The sequence below is a fragment of the Heliangelus exortis genome, chromosome 2 (assembly GCF_036169615.1).
Source record: "Heliangelus exortis chromosome 2, bHelExo1.hap1, whole genome shotgun sequence".
Lineage (NCBI taxonomy): Eukaryota > Metazoa > Chordata > Aves > Apodiformes > Trochilidae > Heliangelus > Heliangelus exortis.
Genome location: NC_092423.1, coordinates 125,161,918 through 125,182,623, shown reverse-complemented (window position 1 = coordinate 125,182,623; position 20,706 = coordinate 125,161,918). Strand labels below are relative to the sequence as shown.

General features: G+C 35.1%; 1 protein-coding gene across 1 annotated transcript in view; it reads left to right on the top strand.

Moving 5' to 3' along the window:
• MMP16 (matrix metallopeptidase 16) overlaps positions 1-20,706 on the top strand; it is a 167,351-nt gene that overhangs the window by 125,285 nt on the left and 21,360 nt on the right. The window lies entirely within an intron of this gene.

Sequence of the window (20,706 nt, the reverse complement as noted above, 5' to 3'; positions counted from 1 at the left end):
TTTCACATGAATAGATAACACTTTTCCTTCAGCAATAGTGTTAGCACAAGGAAAGTACAATGAATTTTTCCCAAAAACATAAAGCTCACAGTTAAACAGCTTTTGTTGTTATCGTTTCTTATAGGACTCATTTCTCCTTTATATGTTTTCTTTTTGTGTAGTCTATCACTCCTGATAAATCTTATTAGCAGTGTTACACAGGCTTTCACTTAATTTTGCATACATCAAAAAATATGTACAAAATAGCTTTACATTAATTTATTCAAAATTATTGAATTATCTTCACAACCCAATGGGCAGGAAATATTTTTTCCATAAACAGCTAAGGATTTTGTCAGATCTGAGTCTATCAGCCCCTTCCATTTGAGTAGACTGTATATCTTAAAACACTGGGAGGTCCTGAGCCATCAGTCTTTTTATGACTGAAACTCAAAGGCTAAGGAAGAATCTAATTTTCCAACTTGACATTAAACAGGATATTAAAATACCTACTTCAATCTCATGTCATCCACCTCAAGAGCAATAGAATGTATTCTCATTTATTTTAGACATAAATTGATAAATAGTGAAATGTTATCGTACTAATACAAAATTTCCTCTCTAGCCAGGTTTGTGTTCCTGGATGAATACATTCACCACCACTACTAATCTCTCTTACATATTATGTTTGAAAACATAGATTAAGTTTTCTCCCAAAGAGTTTACTGCTTACTGCCTTAACACTAATATATCCTCCACAGTTTGTAAGCTTACCAGTGTGAAAACTCTATTTGTGTTCCAAATTAAAACTTCATTCATAATCCACACCCTAGTGAGGAAACATGGTAAGGCTTAGTCACACAAAAATGGCCAGTAGGATCTCATGACTTTGACTCTTTATGATAAAGTTGATGCAATCATAAAAGTAATGTGTTGGAAAAGGAAGAAAGAGATGGCCTTCTCCCATACTGATTTCTTTAAGGGTGCCACAGTTCTCCTTTTCTTTCAGGGTACCTGGAAGCAGGGCAAGGCAGAACTTGGGGTTCAGCACATTAAGCAACGGAGTTTAAGGATACAAATCTTTGTAGTCTGAGTGTCTTTAAATGCTTGAGTCAGGAGATCTTAACTTTTTTTAAAAGGCCTTATGATGCCAGTGAAAGAAAAGACTGGCAAGGCATGAATTTTGGGCTGAGAGCCAAGTACAGAGAGGTGAAGAAGAGGGGTTTGATGGCAGTACTCTACCAGGTGGAAATAATTAAAGAAGAATTATGACCTTAATTGGAAGAGTTATTGCTGTTTAATTCCCAGATGGGTTAAATTAATGAAGTTGAAGGCAAATCGTATGATATCCTTTGTCTTTATCCACAGGTCTGTAATGATTGTGTAGTGGCAGATTTCACTGTCTTCTGAATGGCACATAGGCCATGTACCAATTTCAAATTTAAAATAGCCACTTTTTTATCTCATGGGCAAGTCTCAAGCTCAGGAGCTCAATTTGTTTAAATAATCCTTGAAATTGCTTGGGAACTTAGCCACAGAGTTTAAGAATATGAGCCCTTTCAAGTAATTAAATTCTAAATTAAACATAAAACTAAAGCATGAAAAATAACAGCTTGAGATACAGTGGATTTTCACAGTAGATGACAGCATCAATTTTTAAAAGATTGTTTTTTCTTGGCTGTTGAACTATTAGGTATACTTAGGAGTATCAGAATATTAGAAACAGTTCCTGTGTTCAATTAAATTGATGAGCTTTGTCGGTGATTTTAAGTCTATCTGGAATTCTCAAATGGATATATCCAGCATAAAACAAAATAACAATAAATTTAAGGGGAAAATGCAGCTTACACTTATTCATCCCTTTGTATTGTTCCACCATCACTTTATAAAAAAAACAATTGTAGCAACATTTGATGAAAATTATAGGGTTACAGAAATGAAGAGGAACTGCTCTTTACCTAACATGAGCAGTAAACACTAAAGGAAAACATACTTGAAGATTCCCCAAAGACCACCAAATAAAATTAAAATTCTGTGACTCATTGATTTTGTAGGAATGATTGGATCTTAAGGAAAAGAAAATTATTGTTCATCAAATATACATGGATTGCTGCCATACAAATGTATTGATTCCTAAGGACATCTGCCTAAATTCTTTAAATTAGGTGCCCTTAAAATGCTAGCTGTAAAGTTTAGGGACACTGTGTGCTATAGAAGAAAAAATATTAGTTAAAATCAATGCATTCTTAATATTGTTTTCAATATTAACATAATAATATATTAACATCAATATAAGATAGCAGAACTGCTATCTTACAGTGTGTGAAGTTTGTCCTAATGGAACGAAGTTTTTTAATTACTGCAATTATTTAATACATGCTTGAGCTATTGTAAAGAACCATCAGGACAGAAGAATTTCTATGCTAAAACTCATGAGTGCCAAGTTTTCTATCTTGAGATTGCAGTTAGTTTCTTTATTTTTACTAAATGCAATTTATATTTAGCTGTAACTCTTATTTCTGCTCTTTTCTCCAGCCATTTTCTCCCTCTGTTTACTTAGAACTCCCTTGGGACACAGGAAATAGCTGAAAATAGAGAAAAATAAATTGATCTTCCTTTTCTGGGAAGTTGGGCAGAGTTGTATGATATTCTCTGCTTCTAATGGAAAAACCTCTCAGACACTGTATATAGTAATATGTAGTGTCCTACAATGCTGTCTTCTCCTTTAAGTCTCCTTAGAGTACCTCCAAGGCTACAGTGTCATGAAAAGGAAAAGATCCATTAGCATGAAGTTTATGGCATGTATTTCCACTTTCTGCTCATGTTCTGTGCAATTCACATTGCTTTTCCAGTCTTCTATAGCAAAACACTTTTGAAGATAATGTAGGATATCCTATCAATAAAGGTACTTATTTTAACACCATCTGAATCTTTTACACAGTTAAAAAAATTGTATGGGGGAGTCAAAGATTGCACAGAATGTATTCGCTCTTAAAGGATTTCAGGTCAATAACAGCAATGTCTTGTTCTGTTATTTTTTAAGGCTTGTATAGCTTGTGTTAACTTTATGTGCTGATTGTTCCTTGGCAACAGAATTACCTCTAGCTCTCCTTCTAAAAATCTGTGTTGCTGCTAATATTATTTTTTTCTTTATATCTTTTTCAGTTATACATATTTTAACAAAGTCCTTAGGTTTTTGAACAGGTTACATCTAGAAAAGTAAGCCCTAAGTACATGGAACTTGTCCTGTGCAATCAGCAAGTTACAGGGGCAGGTCACCACTCTTTGTGAATCAGGTTTTTGGCCCATAGAAAAACATCTCATAGAGGTTTCACTGTTTTCTTACTTTGTTCAATGCTGAGTCCTTAAGAAAAAGAAAAAAATGATGCTTCTCATGAAATTGATAATGCTTGTAGTATTTGTATTGGAAAATTAACTCAGTCCCCAAAGTACAGCATTTTTAACCACTGTTGTATAGTGTTGTAAGGCGTTTATTGAAATGCAATGTAAATATAAGAGAAAGAAGTTTGTCCATCAGACAAATAGCATTTACAGCTCAGATAAATGTCTTCTGAAATGTTAACATTACAGATGGTAGAATATGAAACCACTTTTAAGAAGGCCTTAACAGGCTGTGTTTTACTGTTTGATAGTAATTTCTCCACAACTTGCAGAAATTTGTTTTCTGACTCTTCATCTGCTATGAACCATTGTAAAAACATTTATGACGTGCCCAACAAGCCAAGCCAATTAGGCTGTCATTACCTCTTGGCATTAGTTTAGACTGCAGTTGCTTTCATACATAACTCTATAGATGCCATTTAATATCCCTTTCAGAACTGTGTATTTATATAGAGTATGCTGTTAAACATGAAAGGAAAGAAAAACCCTGTTTCTTGATATGAAATAAACATGAGGCATTTTTAAAGCATTGACTATTTAATCATAACTGGTAGCTCTAATAAAAAATCTGTGAGACGGAGGGAAAATACTAGTAATAAAAAGTAGACACAAAGAAACAGCTACAGTATGAGACTTGACTCCACTGTATTTGAAAGCAGACATTTTTTTCAAAGCTTTCCCGGTCTGTTTGTGTAGCTGGTTTTTGTCCTGTGATGCTGTGGATGTCTGGGCTGTCATTTGCAGCCTGGGAAAGTTCAGCAGAGGATGCTGTGGAAGTAGGCACTTTGAGAGGATCTGAGTGGGAAAGCCACTTGACATCTCAGCTGTATAAGATTGGGAACAGAAGGTCATAAGTAGGTAAGTCTGGCAAGCATGGACTCCTTTCTCCCTGTTTTTTATATCATTATGTTAGGAAGAACAATCTGGTGGAATGTGCCATTTTTTAACTCATCAGGGAGTTGTAATTCAGGTAGTCCAGGTTATAGGTTATAAAGGAAGGAGAAAAGCAAAAACTCAGTAGGGACTTCAGTCTATCACAGTAGCCAAGCCAACTAGAAATGAACAGGATGGATGTTTTGTGTTTAAAGACCAAATTTTAGTATGTCAAGAAGGAAAAAATCAGGGACACTGTAATACTAGAATAAAGTCACAGGAAAAGCTGAAGTAGTAAAAAGTCATAACTTTTATATTTTTGATAACTGGATACTTTCACTGACAGATGTAAAAAAATATTTTCCAAATGTTACCTAAACCTTTCAGTATGCTTCTAAGGTAGGGAAAAGGTTTACCTAACACATTTCACAGGTTTAAAATGGAAATCTCAATCTGTTCATCACTGTATGGAAAGCAGGTAGCATATTCCTTCCAGCTACAGGGGAATTTAGAGAAGAATATAATCACCTGAGTAATAATTGTACCAGAGCAGTTCAGTTAAAATTCTTTCTACCCTCTCACCTTCTAAAAAGGTGATTTTATTACACATTTTTATGTCCATTTGAATGACAGCAATCCAGTCATAGGATTATCTGGCACCTACTAACCTACAGGTATATTTGTATGCATATAAATATTAGGTATAGAAAGTTATAAAAAACATAACTATATTCTAAGGACTTTATTTGCAAGAACATCTGTATAATGCATATGCATGTTTCTGAAAAATTTGAGCAACTTGAACTGATTAGCAGTCTGTACTATCTGTCTAATAAAATTCCTATTATTCATGTCCTAGCCCATTAAAAAGTATAACCTTAATGGGATGCATGACTCAATATCTTTAGCAAGGATTCAGATTGTTCAGAAGAAAGAATACTATTTTTTTTTCCAAAAGACTGTGTATTCATTAGCAAATGATGTGATGTAAAAGTATTTGATCAGTAGCAGAGCAGATGGTACTGAGCTCCTCTCATGTCTATCATGTGTAGTTTGCTTTTAATTAGATACATTCTGTCCTCTGAGACCAAAGAGTTCCACTCTAAATGTGTTTCACATTTTTTTGAAGGGCAGCTATTCCTTAGACACTGTTGGCTTTGACTGTGGACCCCTCAAGAGTGTGTCACACAATCATTTCATCTAATGCAAGTGGTGTTACCATCTTGTTAACATGTAATTGCTCACACCATCTTGTCCCAAATAAACCCTCAGATGCCACACACATATTGCTATTTCTTCTCACACCATTTCTTGCATAACACAATGATACTGTTGCTTCTGGACCTCCATGCTGCAAATTTGGATGATGTTCACTGGCAATGCACTCCAGGGAGAAGAATTAGATTTAACAGCACTGCTGGGACATCACTTTGACCTCACATACCAATATCCTTCTGAATTTTCTTCTTCCTAAGAGAGAAAAAAAGGCAGAATTTCTTGTTTAAATTCAGTTTATACATAAGAAAAAACTCTTTTCATTGAAAATTCCTACAGATTAAACACTGTAATAAGTTTTCTAGAGAGGCTGTGGGGATTCCATATTTGTACATACTCAAAAGCTTATTGGACAAAACAAAGTCAACTGGCTCTAGCTGACTCTCTCCACTGAGCAAAGAAGGAGGTTGGATATCCAGGGATACCTTCCAACTTCAACCCTTCTGTGATTTGGTGTAGCGATTGAAATATGAGCACTAAAAAGACATAGCCTCCCAAAATGTTTCTGTGTTACCTGTTTCCCTCACTTTCCTTCAATAGAGACATTACTGTTTCTTCATAGTCCCCCCAAACTTCCAGCAGTCCCTTACAACCTCAGCTATTCTATGAATCCACAGAATTTTGACTTCTTTACCCACTGATTTGATCCATCATTTCTTGTGGGACGTGGACCTCAAAGATAATAGATAGTGACTATTTTGTGACTTCTGTATTCAGCTCAGGAAACGTCCATCTCTTCTGTGCAAGACAGATCCTCTGCTGTCTGCTTTTTGCGTCTCAGTTTTCAGGGGAAATCACACTCCTTTCAAGGGCCAAGCTTTGGGCTAAAGCACTTTATTCAAAGACTGACCCAGTCCTGTCTCTATGAAACTCCCACCACTTTATGATGAGCCTTTAATACCCACAAAGTACACTGCCTACCCCAGGTAGTCCTCAGAGATTAAAGAGAGGTGCTTCAGACTCTTCAAGGGTTTTCACAACAACAGAAATCTCAAGTACTTGTGCGAATCCATATGCAAAAGTGGTGGTAGGATCTGGGACAATGTTTGAAAAACTTTGGACAGTTAAATGTGAATCTTAACAGAGTCTTATTTCTGGTTTAGTTTTATGTTAATAAATACTGAAAAGATGTGAGATAAAATATTTGGAAATCCTGTGTCAAAATTCCAATAGTCATTCTTTAGAAGTGGAGTTTGGCTTTGTTGTCTGGTTTGTTTTGGTTTGTTTTTATTTTTCTTTCTTTTTTCTTTTTTTAATAGAGTGGAAATGGTGGAATCTGAAGGTCTCTGCTACTCACTTTATTTAAAAGGATAGAGGGGGTCAAATTTTTATATGTTCTCAGGGAAGCACTTGTAACAATACCGAATAAAAACTTCATTATTTTTCTTGATCCAAAACAAAATAATCCACAGCATCTCCCAACAAATAAAAGCATGTTTATATGATGTTACTTGTGTGTTTAGAATGACTTACAAAAACTTTAGCTGAATACTAGGTTACAAAAGGTATTTAATTCTGTAGAACTTCCCTGTTTTCAGAGACTCTATTTGAGTGCACTGATTAAAAATATTAAAAATATTTCATTGCCAAGATAATAATAAAAAAAAATTATTAAAAAAAACAATTGCAGAAACTCTCAGTAAGGGATAATCTAAAATTACATGGAGGCATATCTTCAGTTTTGTACCACCAGCAAATGTTATCTTGTAATATTAACAATACATTTTAATTGGGCCTAAATCCTAATGGAACCGAAGGAAGTAATTGCAGATACACTTCAAGCACAAGACTTAATTAAAATTTATTTTTGTACAAAATTGTGGCCTTTCAACTACTTTAGGTAAACATTTTGGGAAATAATTAGAATGGGTTGTAATATAAGCTTTTTCTTGTAGTCATATTGATCAGTCTTGGAAACACTTGTATAATCTTGATTTACAGCTTAAGCTTTATAGTCCAGAAGTATTTGTGTATTTTTAGTTTCTTTGTATTTTTGTGGGGTTTCTTCCCATTTCAAAGTGTTGAGGGTCTGCAATACAGACGCTTAGAAATTAATCTCATAGGTTATTTCCTTTGAAAAACACTGCACTACTCGACAGTTTAGGTCCTACATAACTTTGAACAATATCTGTCAGTGAAACAGTATTCACCTAATTGAAAATCTATTGAAAAATATCAAAAAGTTGTAATATTTATTTTATTTAAATCCTTTATTTTCCCCTTGTGTTTTTATAAGCTATAACTTGAATATTTCTTATGTGTTTCCTTCCTTGTCTACTGACTCAAAACTTGGCCCAGTCTTAAGTAATGGGAAAACATTCAGTTGACTGTAACCAATTCAAGATTTCACTTGACATGACAAGGAGACTACCAATTTAGTGTAGTACATATTAAATAAGAAACCACAAGAAACAAATATATGAAATAAAAGACTGTTTTCCTATAAAAGTCAAATTTTACTATTAGTCTATAAATCAAAATGATACAGGGATCATCTAATTAATGATTTGACATTATCTCTCCAATGACAGTATCTTGACTGAGAACAGACTGTATTAGGCCATTAAATAATATACATAATAATATGCTTTAAAATATAATATGCTTTATAATATGCTTAATAATATTCCTTTGAATATCACAGAGTTCAATCCTTTCCCGTTCTAACACCTCAACAGCATTGCTCCTCAACCTGATCACTGTGGGGCTTTTTCTGATGCTGAGTGATCTTTTAGATATGCCATAGTTCTCAATATATAGGCTTATTCATGCATGTGGACATTATGTTTTACTGTGTGTATCCTTCTGTGCTCCACCTGCAGTTTCACAGTCATCTTGGTTTGCCAGTGATATCTAATTAGGCTAAAGAAACTAGTAAAAAGTATATTTGGCTTAATCTCCATTTGACTTCTTTCAGTGTTTTCCCTGTCTACACCTAGAAATTCTGATTAAGCAGACCAAACCTTCTCTTGGATTGTCAGTAACTTTTGGTCACCTAGGCCCGTAGTCTCCATTCCATGCTTAGTTAATCACTGTGTTTCAGGAGTAAAAATAAATAAAGGGAGTTGAGTTTGCTCTCCTCTAGCTTTTTTTTTTTTTCTTTGATTTTCAGGGAGTGCCTGAGTCATTACAGAGATCCTGGTGATTCAAATACATTTGTAGTAGTTGTTAAAATAGTCTGCTCACCCCTCAGGCAGATGGTGAAGCATCATATTACAAGTGATAAAGTGATAAGAGCAGACAGTAGAGAAAACACAGTTATTCTGATTTCATAAGAATTGTTGGTCTGTTTTGCTTGGACAAAGATAAGTCTGTCCTGGACCATTTTCACATAGTTGTATGTCTCTATCTCTTTTATATTTCTATTCAACAGTTTCAGACTTATGAGAAATAGAGTATCATTTGGGGGGAAAAAAGTTACAGAAAAAAATATTCCTAGTTCTGATCTCACGCCTAAGATGGATAGCAAAAAGAAATTATAAACAACTGTGGAAAAAGAAATCCCCAAGTTTTCTACAGGATCCTCTGTGGCACACATGGTCCAGGTGTATAAATCTGTATGAGATTTAACAAGGCCAAATGCCAGGTCTTACACCTGGGTCATAACAACCCCATGATAAGCTACAGACCTGGGGAAGTGTGGTTAGAGAGCTGTTAGTGGGAAAGGGACCACCTGGGGGTATTGGTTGACAGTCGACTCAATACGAGTCTGCAGTGTGTGCAGGTGGCCAAGAAGGCCAGTGGCATCCTGGCTTGTACTGGGAACACTGTGACCAGCAGGAATAGGGAGGTGATGGTCCCTCTGTACTCAGCTCTGGTGAGGCCACATCTTGAGTACCGTGTTCGGTTCTGGGCACCTCACTGTAAGAGGAACAGAGAAGTGTTGGAGAGTGTCCAGAGAAGGGCAACAAAGCTCATGAAGGGCCTGGAGCACAAGTCCTGTGAGGAGTGGCTGAGGGAGCTGGGGGTGTTCAGTCTGGAGAAGAGGAGGCTGAGAGGCGACCTTATGTCTCTCTTCAGCTCCCTCAAGGAAGGTTGGAGCGAGGAGGGGAACAGCCTCTGCTCCTTAGCGAGCTGTGATAGGAGCAGAGGGAATGGATGGAAGCTGTGCCAGGAGAGGTTTAGGCTGGATGTTAGGAAACATTTTTTCACTGAGAGGGTTGTCAGGCATTGGAATGTCCTGCCCAGGACAGTGGTGGAGCCACCATCCCTGTAGGTATTTAAAAGGCATTTGGACCTGGTCCTTAAGGACATGGTTTTGTAGTGAGATTATGGTGTTGGTCAAAGGTTGGACTGGATGATCTTGAAGGTTTCTTCCAACCTACACATTCCATGATTCTGTGACTCTATCTTCTCCAGGAATGAAATTTCTGTTCTAAGGCTGGTGCTGCTGTTGGTAAGGCAATATATCATAATGCTAAGGAATACTATAATAATTTTCTGCTGATATCCCGTCTATTTCTAGGGCACTGCATATTCTAAAATCCTCTTGACAACTATATGAAAGGGGAAAAGGTAGTCCAATTTCTTGATAATTTTTTTGTTTTGTTTTGGTTTGGTTTGGTTTTGGGTTTTTTGGGTTTTTGGGGTTTTTTTGTTTATGAAAAAGTAAGAATGTTAAAAGTATGGAAGAAAAGCAAAGAGTATGACATGAAATATCAGTGATGACTTGGAGAATGAAGGGAGCTGTAAAATTAGTATTACTGAGCTTTCATATAGAATAGAGGCCGAAATGTTTTTCAGATTTAAGCTAGCAAGCTGTCATAGAAAAGTATTGGTTATTTAGTTTCACACAGAGCAAATCAAGAGGGAAAAGTGTTACTATAAGAACAGTACCAAGAAGTAGGTTTGGGTAAATGAAAAAGGAGATTTATCTCATTTGAACATTATATTAATCATATATCCCATAATGTTTCCAGGAACCACACAGCCTATATAAATGCAGTCCTCTCAGAAAGCCAGTCTTCATTCCATCTAAATTTTCACTATTATTTGTAAAGGAGAAGGATAGCTACTGCAAAGCAGACATCTTTTCCGCATATTGTTATGTAACTACTTATTAAACCTTTTCCCCCCTTCACATTGTTTAGTCCCTGCTATGTACCTGCCTGGTTTCAAAGATCCATCAGTAGTACCTTGTTTGAATTGTATTACATAGACAGACATGTATTAATGACAACATGTCATATTTTTTTCCTTTTGAGTCATCATTGTTACAATACTGGCAGGTTAAATATAACTTTTATTCTCTATTCCAGGAGAAAGTTTTTCAGTTTGAATTTTAAAAAATACCAATTTTTTAAATAATAAAACAATACCCAATTTTCTTATTTTTCCATGGTGCAGAATGCACCATTGCTCCACGGACTCACGGAATTCATTGACTTTTATGTGAACTCCCTAAGGGTGCTGATGTAGGCTACTAAATAAAATAAGTAAAGTTTTTGGAAAATCACATAAGAGAGAAGAAAGAGACATGTAGAGTACAAAATTATAAAACACCACCATTGTGAGAATTAGAGCAAAACACATCCCTAGGAGTCAACAATCCACCCTTGAGAAACAGGACTGCATGATGGAGGAAAGGGATGAAAGGGAGTGCTCCCTAAACTTATCTTGGTGTGAGAATGGGTATAGCCTTGTAAGCTAAATAGGAAACATTGGCTAACTGTATTTATCTCATTAAATAACATACTATTAGCATACTAAAATGCCCTCCCGTGGGCTAAAGAGACCCCTACTAACACAAAGCCTACCCCTTTGAGCATGTATGGTGAAATTTTTAAGCACTGTCACTTTAGGTAGAAGAGAAGAACTAGTTAACAAATCATGCGTATGAATGCTAGAATATAATTATAGATGAAGTAATTTTACGTATTTCTCTGTATAAAAGAAGCTTCTGTGCTTTGGGAAAGTGTGCTAGCTTTGTGGCCTACTACCTAGCATCAGTCTCTGAGCAGGTATGAATTAAAGCAAATACCTCGACTCTGCCTGTGGATGGGCCTACTGAAGGGCAGGTGATAGACCCTGCTTTTGAGGCAATAATGCAGGCAACAGAACTGAGTTAAAGGAATTTTACAGGTGTTTTTGTAGGTTCAAAGTTCAATACTGGAGGCCTCAGTGCACTTCTGGGGAAATCAACAGTCAACTGCTCTGTAAAGGCCTGCAGTTTATCCTTTGGATGATGCATTTTGTGCAGTACTGTTGCTACCTACAGAGCACTGGTGGGAATGGGAACATTCCAGAGATTCCTGGCTTCAAGCCTAGATTTGGCATCTTTAGAAGCTGTGCCTCTTTTATGACTACCTGTTTGTTTCTTCATAATGGATCATCATCATCATCATGTGGCAATGGGACCATTTTCAATAATTTCATTCCTTTCAACAATATCAGAATGAACTGAAATGATGAATTCTGCTCGGGATACAGAAAGCCCCAGAGTAAGAAAGAGTTCTTTTTTTGTTGTTGTTTGTTTGTTTGTTTGTTTGTTTTTAACTGAATGATAATTGGCAAAGATAAAGCACTGATGACGAGACTCTCATACCTGAGTTGTTACCATTAATATGTTCTGGAACACATCATATCAGTAATAGCACTGTGCAATATCAGCCCTAGTGGCACCAAACAGAAACACCAGACATGTTTTGATGTGGAAGATTTTCCAGAAAGCACTGAGTACTCTTCGAAGCTACTGATATAGTACCTGGTAATCTTCTACATAAGGTCTATTCATGATCTCTGATATTGCTGATTCTATGTATGATGCAAGATATAGTGTCACCCAGCCACTGGTAGTAACACATGTTAAAAGTATTCTACAAAACAGTTTTTCCTTTAGCTGAAGGCTTTCTATAGATACTTACAGGTTGTCATTGCTTCAGAGTACTTTTGAAAGGTTAATGTATACAAAGAAAAAAAATGCATAAATGTCATTGGTTCTGTCTACACTGGAAAAATAGAGGACAGATGGATATGCATAAATTGTTTTATAAAAATTTCACATGCAATTTGATAATGAAGGAATTATAAAGTACATATTTGAATAAGACTGAAAGAACTCAAATAAAGGATATAATTAATCATTTGCTAATGAGAGCAGAGCTTTAACAAAAGGAGGATAACATATTTCAAAATTAAATATCCAAATCTACATCAAAGTGTTCTTAAATTAATTACTTTCATACATCATCAAATTCTAGTAGCAGTCTTAAGAGATGTTTATATTAGAATGAGTATGTTGATATGCAGTACAGTAATCTAAAACTGTTAGTTTGAAAGGTAGAGAATATACTTTTTAACACCTGTTTTCATCGTCACTGGAAAGGGCAACAGCAATCATATGGCCTTTCCAGTGAAGATGAAAGCAGGGTAATTGGTTATTGCAGTAAGATACTGCACTCAGCTGGGCAGACACTGGCAAGGGCCATGATTTAAATCAAGGTGTGTCTTCCAAATGAAATATAACCATGGTTATGGATGCCTCTGCAGGTAGACAACATTCACTGCATTAATTTAAAGAGGTCTTTTCTCTGGCAGTTCTCTGTGAGTTATAGCAAGGCTGTTTTCTTAAAAACATAATGATAATAATCAAAATAATAATGACATCCTTAGTAATTTTTATTAAGCCTAAGATCTATTTTAAGAGCTGTTTGTGTGTGTGTGTGTCTGCATATGTCTTATGCATTGAATATTCAAGGAAATACACAGAGTACTTGGATATACTAACAGTCAACCAAATAGAGACCATTTCTGCACAAAAAATGACCAAGCTACAGGAGGTACTTGGCTAAATATTTTGTTATGTCTTGTTTAGGAAAAGGTAATGTAATTTCACAGCACTGTGCACTTTTTCATATTTGCCTTGTCCTGTGCATGATGCACAGGATGCACAAAATTTCAACATATAATACCCCAAATAAATCTCAGTTATATTCTAAAGTATTATTAGTTTTATATTCTTTTTTATGCTAATGATTTTAGGCAAAATAACACCTCTTTGAGGCAGCTGAACAAAGAGCGTTGTCTTTCAAATGAGAAAAACATAGCGGAGAAGACTGATTTACAGGGTCTAGTCCATGAATGGGTGTTTTTCAAAGCTTGTTGAAGAACTGCAGAATTCTGGTATAGCTTGTTGTCAGGCCTTCAATATTGCTCTTTGTTTCTTGGAAATAAAATCAGAAATTTCCCAAATCTGCTACTGAACATGAAAGTGTTTTGAATACAAAATATCTCTGAATGAGGTGCAAGGCTGTCATCGTTTCTTAAATATATTGCCACAGATGCAGCAGCAGCTTGGGTGAGGGGCCCATTGTGTCCTGGAATGGGTTCATTGGAACCATCTGGAACTGACTGGAACTCTCTGTGTCTGGCACAGGGCACAGCTTCTCCTAGGCACTGATACCCAATACAAATGGCCGAAGTACAGAAACAGTAGGATAAGAAGGATGTTTATAGAGAAAAAGAAGAAATTCAAAGATCAAATAGCGGAAAAAATTTGGGTCTTGGATCTACCACTGCACAGCCCTAGAAGTAGGAAAACTGGGGGGTGGGTGGTAGTACTCTCTTGAAACTACTACAGAAACTCAGATGAGGTTTCAAAGGGATTACCAATTTTTTTGCTGATCCATACTTACGAAATTGATGTCAAAAGTAAAGGATGTGGTTTTGCTCCAGGTTCAGCCATAGTTCCTCTTGTTTCATTCTGCCAACCTGATGCATAAACCAGAATCAGACTTCAGATGAACGAGTGCACATTGCAGTTTTCCTGTCTACAGTGTCCATGAAGGAGATCTATACAACAGTTTATAAATGAGAAGGAAAAAAGAGGTTCCTCTTGTGAAAAGAGTCAAGAGTGTATATGCAGTGCCATAGCACTTTGACTCCTTTGGAAAAAGAAATGCTATTTTTCATATTTTCCCTAATTTTTGAGGTCTAATTTCTGGACTACTGTAGCAAGAGAGCAATGAAAAATAGTTTCGCAAAAAAGGTTCTTCAGAGCAATAGTTATGACTCAGAATATGAAGGCAAGAATTAGATTTCAATATAAAACCAGCCATTTTTGACCTTGAATAAATTACTTGACATTGCTGGTCAAGTTACAGACAATAACAGGTAAGAGTAGATAAAGAAAAAAAAAATATTCTATTCCTTAGCAAATTTTTTCTAGATGAAATAATTAGGCAATTTTTCTGCTTTGAAATATATTTACACTGCTGAGCTTTTCCTGTCAGTGGATTAGCTCTGTTTTCAGAGGTACTGCAAAATAGGTTAGGTGTAGTACTTCCCATAAGTAACAAATAGGTAAGTTCATCAGCTTTTTATTTTTCTTTGCTTCTGCTCTGAGACACAGTAGTTGGTTCTTTTGCTTGTGTTATGGGTTAGCATTAACATTTTTGTTAAAAAAAAAACCAACATTGTTGTTAAAAATCGATTTAATGCCTGGTTCCAGTCTCAATAGACCAAATTGGTTTTTGCTGTGGAATTAAGTAGGAACTGAAGTATGGCTAATTTGCTTGCAAATTTTATATATATATATATATATATATATATATATATATATATATATATATATAATATATATATAGTATACATATATAGTATATAGAGAATATTATATATATAATATTCTCTATATATTAAAAATTTTAAAATAGCAATTAAAAAATTGTTCAGTTGGTTTTTTGGTTTTTTGGTTTTTTGGTTTTTTGGTTTTTTCTTTCTGTGTGTGTGTGTGTTCTGTGCTGTGTAGTGGTGTCCTTTGAGTTAAATGCTATAAATTCCAAATTTGGAGTGTTGAAAATTGATATTATTAAATAAATAACAGAAATCCCCAAATGAGCAGGAACAAAGCCTTTAAACTCACATGCTGCAGGCCCAGTATTACCATCACTGAGGTCCCCTGGTGAAATTCACATGAACTGATGAAGCAGTGGTGGAAAAATGCCTTTTGAATTTAGACTGAGCTTAGAATTTAGAAGACTGCAGAGCTGCAGATAGGTCAATAGGTATAAAATAAAGGGCAGAACTCTAGAGGTCTTGCAGCAAATTAGTGTTTTATTGTTGGCAATTGCTCTTGGTCCAGACTTGCAATGAGGTGCTTAGAGAAGGAAGCTCCATTAATTTTTCACTAAAAACTCACTTGTTTGTGGATTATGGATGAAGTGAAATGTCTAGAGATTGCTTTTAATTCTCCTGCCCATCAGCTATGTCCCTTGTGGAATTTGAAAGATGTTTAAGGTGAGAATAAATACCGAAATTGAAATTAATTATTCATAAGAGTAAAGGTTTAAATGTTCATTTAAAAAAAATTAAAAAGATGGCAGCAATGCCTATCATCGTCAAATAGAAATGAATAAAAAGTAAAAGTGGAACGCTTTTGGTTTATAAACTTTTCTAAAAGAGTTATAGAATCCAACATGAAGGCCAATTTAACACAATCATCACTAAAAAGCTACAATAGGTTTATTGTAAGATTAGGAGGAGACTGTATCTAACAGTAAGTATGAAAATGATGCATCATGAGCTAGTTTCTTTACTCCAATACGCTCTTGCTTTCAAGCTTATCCAAGTTATAACAAATATTTGCTTTTATGAGGAAGATATTTGCTATTATCATACACTATGTTCTAAATTTATTCTCTTAATTTTGTGATCACTGAGTTACATATACACAGGAAGAAATTCCTAGAGTGTTTACTGACACTGCAAAATGATTTATGTATAACCTCTGTTTAGTTTGTTCTCTCTAACATGCTTTTTTCTAAATAAACCAAACTTCATAACTCTCAGCTTGAGGGACTGTTCTTGATTCTTCATCCTATTATTACTCTATATCCATAATGGTGTTCCTGAAACAGTGTACTGTCTCTACTTAGTGCCCATTTTGTGATTCTTAGATGTATTTCTCACTTTTCAATTTTGATTGGTTTGTTTGTTTGTTTTGGTTCTGCTTTTTGAACTGGGAATAATTGTCCAAGTGGAATTTGCTTAGTAAATGAAATTGTATCACCATTTACTATGGTGATAATAGTTCATGAACTTATTATGCAAGATCCCAGATGCACAGGAGTGATCTATATATTTGGAGTATATATATTGGGTAACTACAGATGCTCGTGAAAATGCATTTTTTAGCTAGCAAGGTAAGGTATTAAAAGATATGCATTCAATATATGTGTTTGTCAGGCTTGGAATTGGAGTGCATATGACAAGCTGTGTTCAACCTGTCTGCAGGAGTTAATGTGTTTTAGGGAAATAAAATAACTGAAAGTACATTTACTGAATGTAGTGGAAAAGACATTTTTTCAATACATGGTATTTCTTAAAAGAGACAAAATTGTGTTTATTCAGTATAACCAATTCAGTATTCAGTATAACACTGAGATGTGTTTTGTCAGAGAAACTGCTTCAAGCTATTTACTTCAAGTTTGAAAGAGCTTTCTTGGAGTGAATACACTTTCTCTTGGGCTATGCCTCTTTCCAATTTCAATAGCAGATTAACTGTGTTGAATACATGTTTTCAGTAATTGTACCTGTTTAACAAAAGGTAAATGATAAAATTTCTGGAAAATATAGCATTTTTTTAAGTTCAATTAAGTACATTTAGTTATATGAGCTGGAACATATCCATAAACAGATACTACCCCATCTGATACTTCAGAAGGATCCTTGGCATACTTCGTAGGCAGTTACTAGAATTTCTGGAATTCCAGAGTTTGAGCTTCGCAGTCTAAAACCATTGAGTCCAGCATGTTCATAGTCAGGCAGGAAAATTAAACTTATATTAACAAATTATTCTATCAGCCTCTGCCAAAACCTATGTTGCCCAATATTATAAATGATCCAAACTTGCAGTTCTGCTTTCAGACATTTCCAGATGATTTTCTGGGTTTTGTCCGTTTTCTGGGTTTTTATCTGGGTCAGATTTTCTGGGTTTTTATCTCTAAAAAGACATCTATTGGCAAATCAAGTACCTGCTTTTGTCTGTTTAAGTATTATTATACAGACATTATTATGTCTGTAAAATTATACATTTCCCAAATTTGGAAATCTGTTGAATTACTGATGAGTAAAATTCAATTTTTCAGGATTATTACAATGGTGTGTAAATGTAGTGAAAACAGGAAAAAAAAAAAAAAATGGAGTCTTCTGTACTCCATCAGCTGAAGAAAGGGCATGGTAGGTAATATTCACAATTATGCTTCAGAACTAAATATTTAAGGACATAAGAAATTCTTATTTCAAGTCACAGACCCTTTATCCTTAATATTCACCAGATGTTTTACAGTATAGAAGGGCTTTCATAAAAACTGGCAGAAGCATTTCATCTAAAGGTGATTTTAATATGAAGCAGCAAAGTTCTTGGATTAGATTATGTAGTCAAATTCCTACTGCTCTTGATGATAAAGAAATAAGGTAATGAGGGCTGAGCACCTGTGAGCACCTGGGACTGTTGATGGTTGCTTAAGTCTTTTCACACTGTGGGCTGTTTAATTGTCATACATGTCTGCAGACAGCTGTGGATGCTCTAAGTTTGTATGTGCTTAGAAAGGAGTTCAAAGGAGAAGCAGTCCCTCAAGTGCTATTAATCACAAAACTATCTCCTTTGGTTCAGGAGATCCCTGGACTTCAAGTGATGGATGAGTGTGAGAGTGTATCAGGGGAGTGTCACTGCATGGTCCATTTGTTTTCATTGTTGAATATAGAATAGAATGGAATAGAATAGAATAGAATAGAATAGAATAGAATAGAATAGAATAGAATAGAATAGAATAGAATAGAATAGAATAGAATAGAATAGAATAGAATAGAATAGAATAAGAGTAGAATAGTGCAGTTGGAAGGGACCTACAAGGGTCTTCTAGTCGAAATGCCTGGCCACTTCAGAGCTGAAATCTTAGCTGTTCATTAGTGACTCCACTGGAAATAGGATACAGGCCTAGGTGAACCCTACTCTGGTCCTGTGTGGTCATGCTTATGATTTTATATTATTTGCACTATTTTGGGTTAAACCCTGGGGACAAAAAGTAGAAAGGATCTCTGAGTTGCATTTAGATGTCCATTTTGTAAATTGCAAGCATCTAAGCAGGAGCCATGTTTATAGATTCCCTTTATAATCAATGTAGAGAAGTAAACAATCTAGTGAAGCTTGCTTAGAATGTTTCTATGAAGGACGTTTATTGTGCCAGGTTCAATGATCCATTCCTAAACAGATTTTTCCATTGCAGGTATTGGTCAAACCAGTTACTTATGTAGCTCACTGAATACCAGTCTAGGAGCATTAGTACAGAAGTAGAAGATTAATTTGCTCGTAGAATTTGGAAAGTAACAAAGTACCTATTAAAAAAGAAAATACCTTGAAGATTCATGATTTTTCATGATACCACTTTAGATACCATTTCTATTGGAAGCATGTTTAAAATGATTATGGGATAAAGTGGGGATCTTCTATAATCAGTGTCAGGTGAAAAGGCCTTTTCCAGTTAAGGAAGCATATGTATACACAGGAACACCCTGCTGAATTAATTTCTTGTCATATGCTTTGAATTATTTCTTATTGAATGCTTATGGGTACATAGTATTGACATTGCCGTATATATATATTTGTATATAATATATATATATATATATATACATACATATATACATAAAAAACAAAGTCCTGGGGCTGTACTGCATGAATCAAAACCTTCTAGCTTTGCTATCATTGTATTACTGAAAAGATTTTAATTGTGGTATAGCAAGGAAAATTATTGACACTGATATTCTAGCAGCCTATAGTGGGATATTACAAGCCAATGGGCAGTGCAGTACTGCTCATACTAAAATGACTGCCTGATACTCCTGCCACACCTATTTTAACACTCGAAAGTTTGTGAACTGTTGATTATAGACATGACTATTTAAAGTCTGGCATTTGGTTTCTTTTTTTAATTTTTTCTTAACAGTCAGTGGAATTGATTTACTGTTTAACAGTGTCATTCAAACCTGATCAAAAGATTGTTAGAACTGCAAAAATCCTTCTCTTGTAACACATCAGTGTAATTTGCATAACCTGGTTTGCTCTGCCAGCTGAAAGCTGAGATTCATTAGACAACCTAGAACATTATAAGATTTGTCTATAGCACTGGTGTCCAGATTTTACAGAGTATAAGTGTTCTATTGGGTAGCTCCTGAAAGCTTGAACATTTCATTTAGTATCTTCATTCAGTAAAGTGTTTATGTCTTTTTGTACTCAGCTATGTAGTCAGCCTTTGTTCAACTATAAATATCTTGCTTATTTTGTACCCAAAACTTGATCTATGTCCTTCTGGGTTGACAGACATTTGATGAGAGCTGGATATGTTCCTTCCTGCAACTAAACATCTTTTTAAAGATGTGTTTTTGCAGTTAAATTCAGTCAAATAACAAGGGTTATTTCTGTCTTGGAGTGAAGACAGACAAGATTGGAATATTCCATTGTCATCAAAAAGACTGTGGTTTTAAGTCACTCCAGGCTACTACTTATTTGTCCTTTTTTCTAGCATTAATAACTGATTTCTGAGATACTTCCTGACTTTTGAGGGTTTTATAAAAATTTACAGAGTACAAATAACTGTTTTATCCTGTTGAGACCTATGATTACACCATTCCTCCCTAGGTCATTCCTAGATTGATGATGTTTAAAAAAAACTGACGTGGAAATCCTTTTCAACCACTTATCAGTGTTTCACTGAAAATATACTTCCACCTGTCTGCTTTCAGGATATTCCCTCTAATTTTATTTGTCAAAAGCCATCATGTTTTATCTCCACTCTATCTTTAAACATAACAGGGGTTAATATTATCTGTTCCAGTATTCACAACACATGCTTCAGTTAGTCCTTCCCGAATACTTGTATCTCTAGGTTGTATTACCCTACTTTGAACAGTTCTCTTACTGGAATTTAGTCAATTAATCCTAAAGAATTGCTTTGCTGACCTTCCTAAAATGTTATAATACCTCTTACAATAAAAAAATCAATGAGAGCTGAAAATGGGAATCTAATTAGTGAGAATAATGAACCTGTGTCACAATAGCAATGAAATAGCTAGACATAACAAAGGTGAGGGATTTTTAGTAGTGTTATTTCCAGACAATTGCAACTCTACAGTGTAATATTTTTCATGTTGTTTGAACTTTTCTTAGTGCTAAAGTAC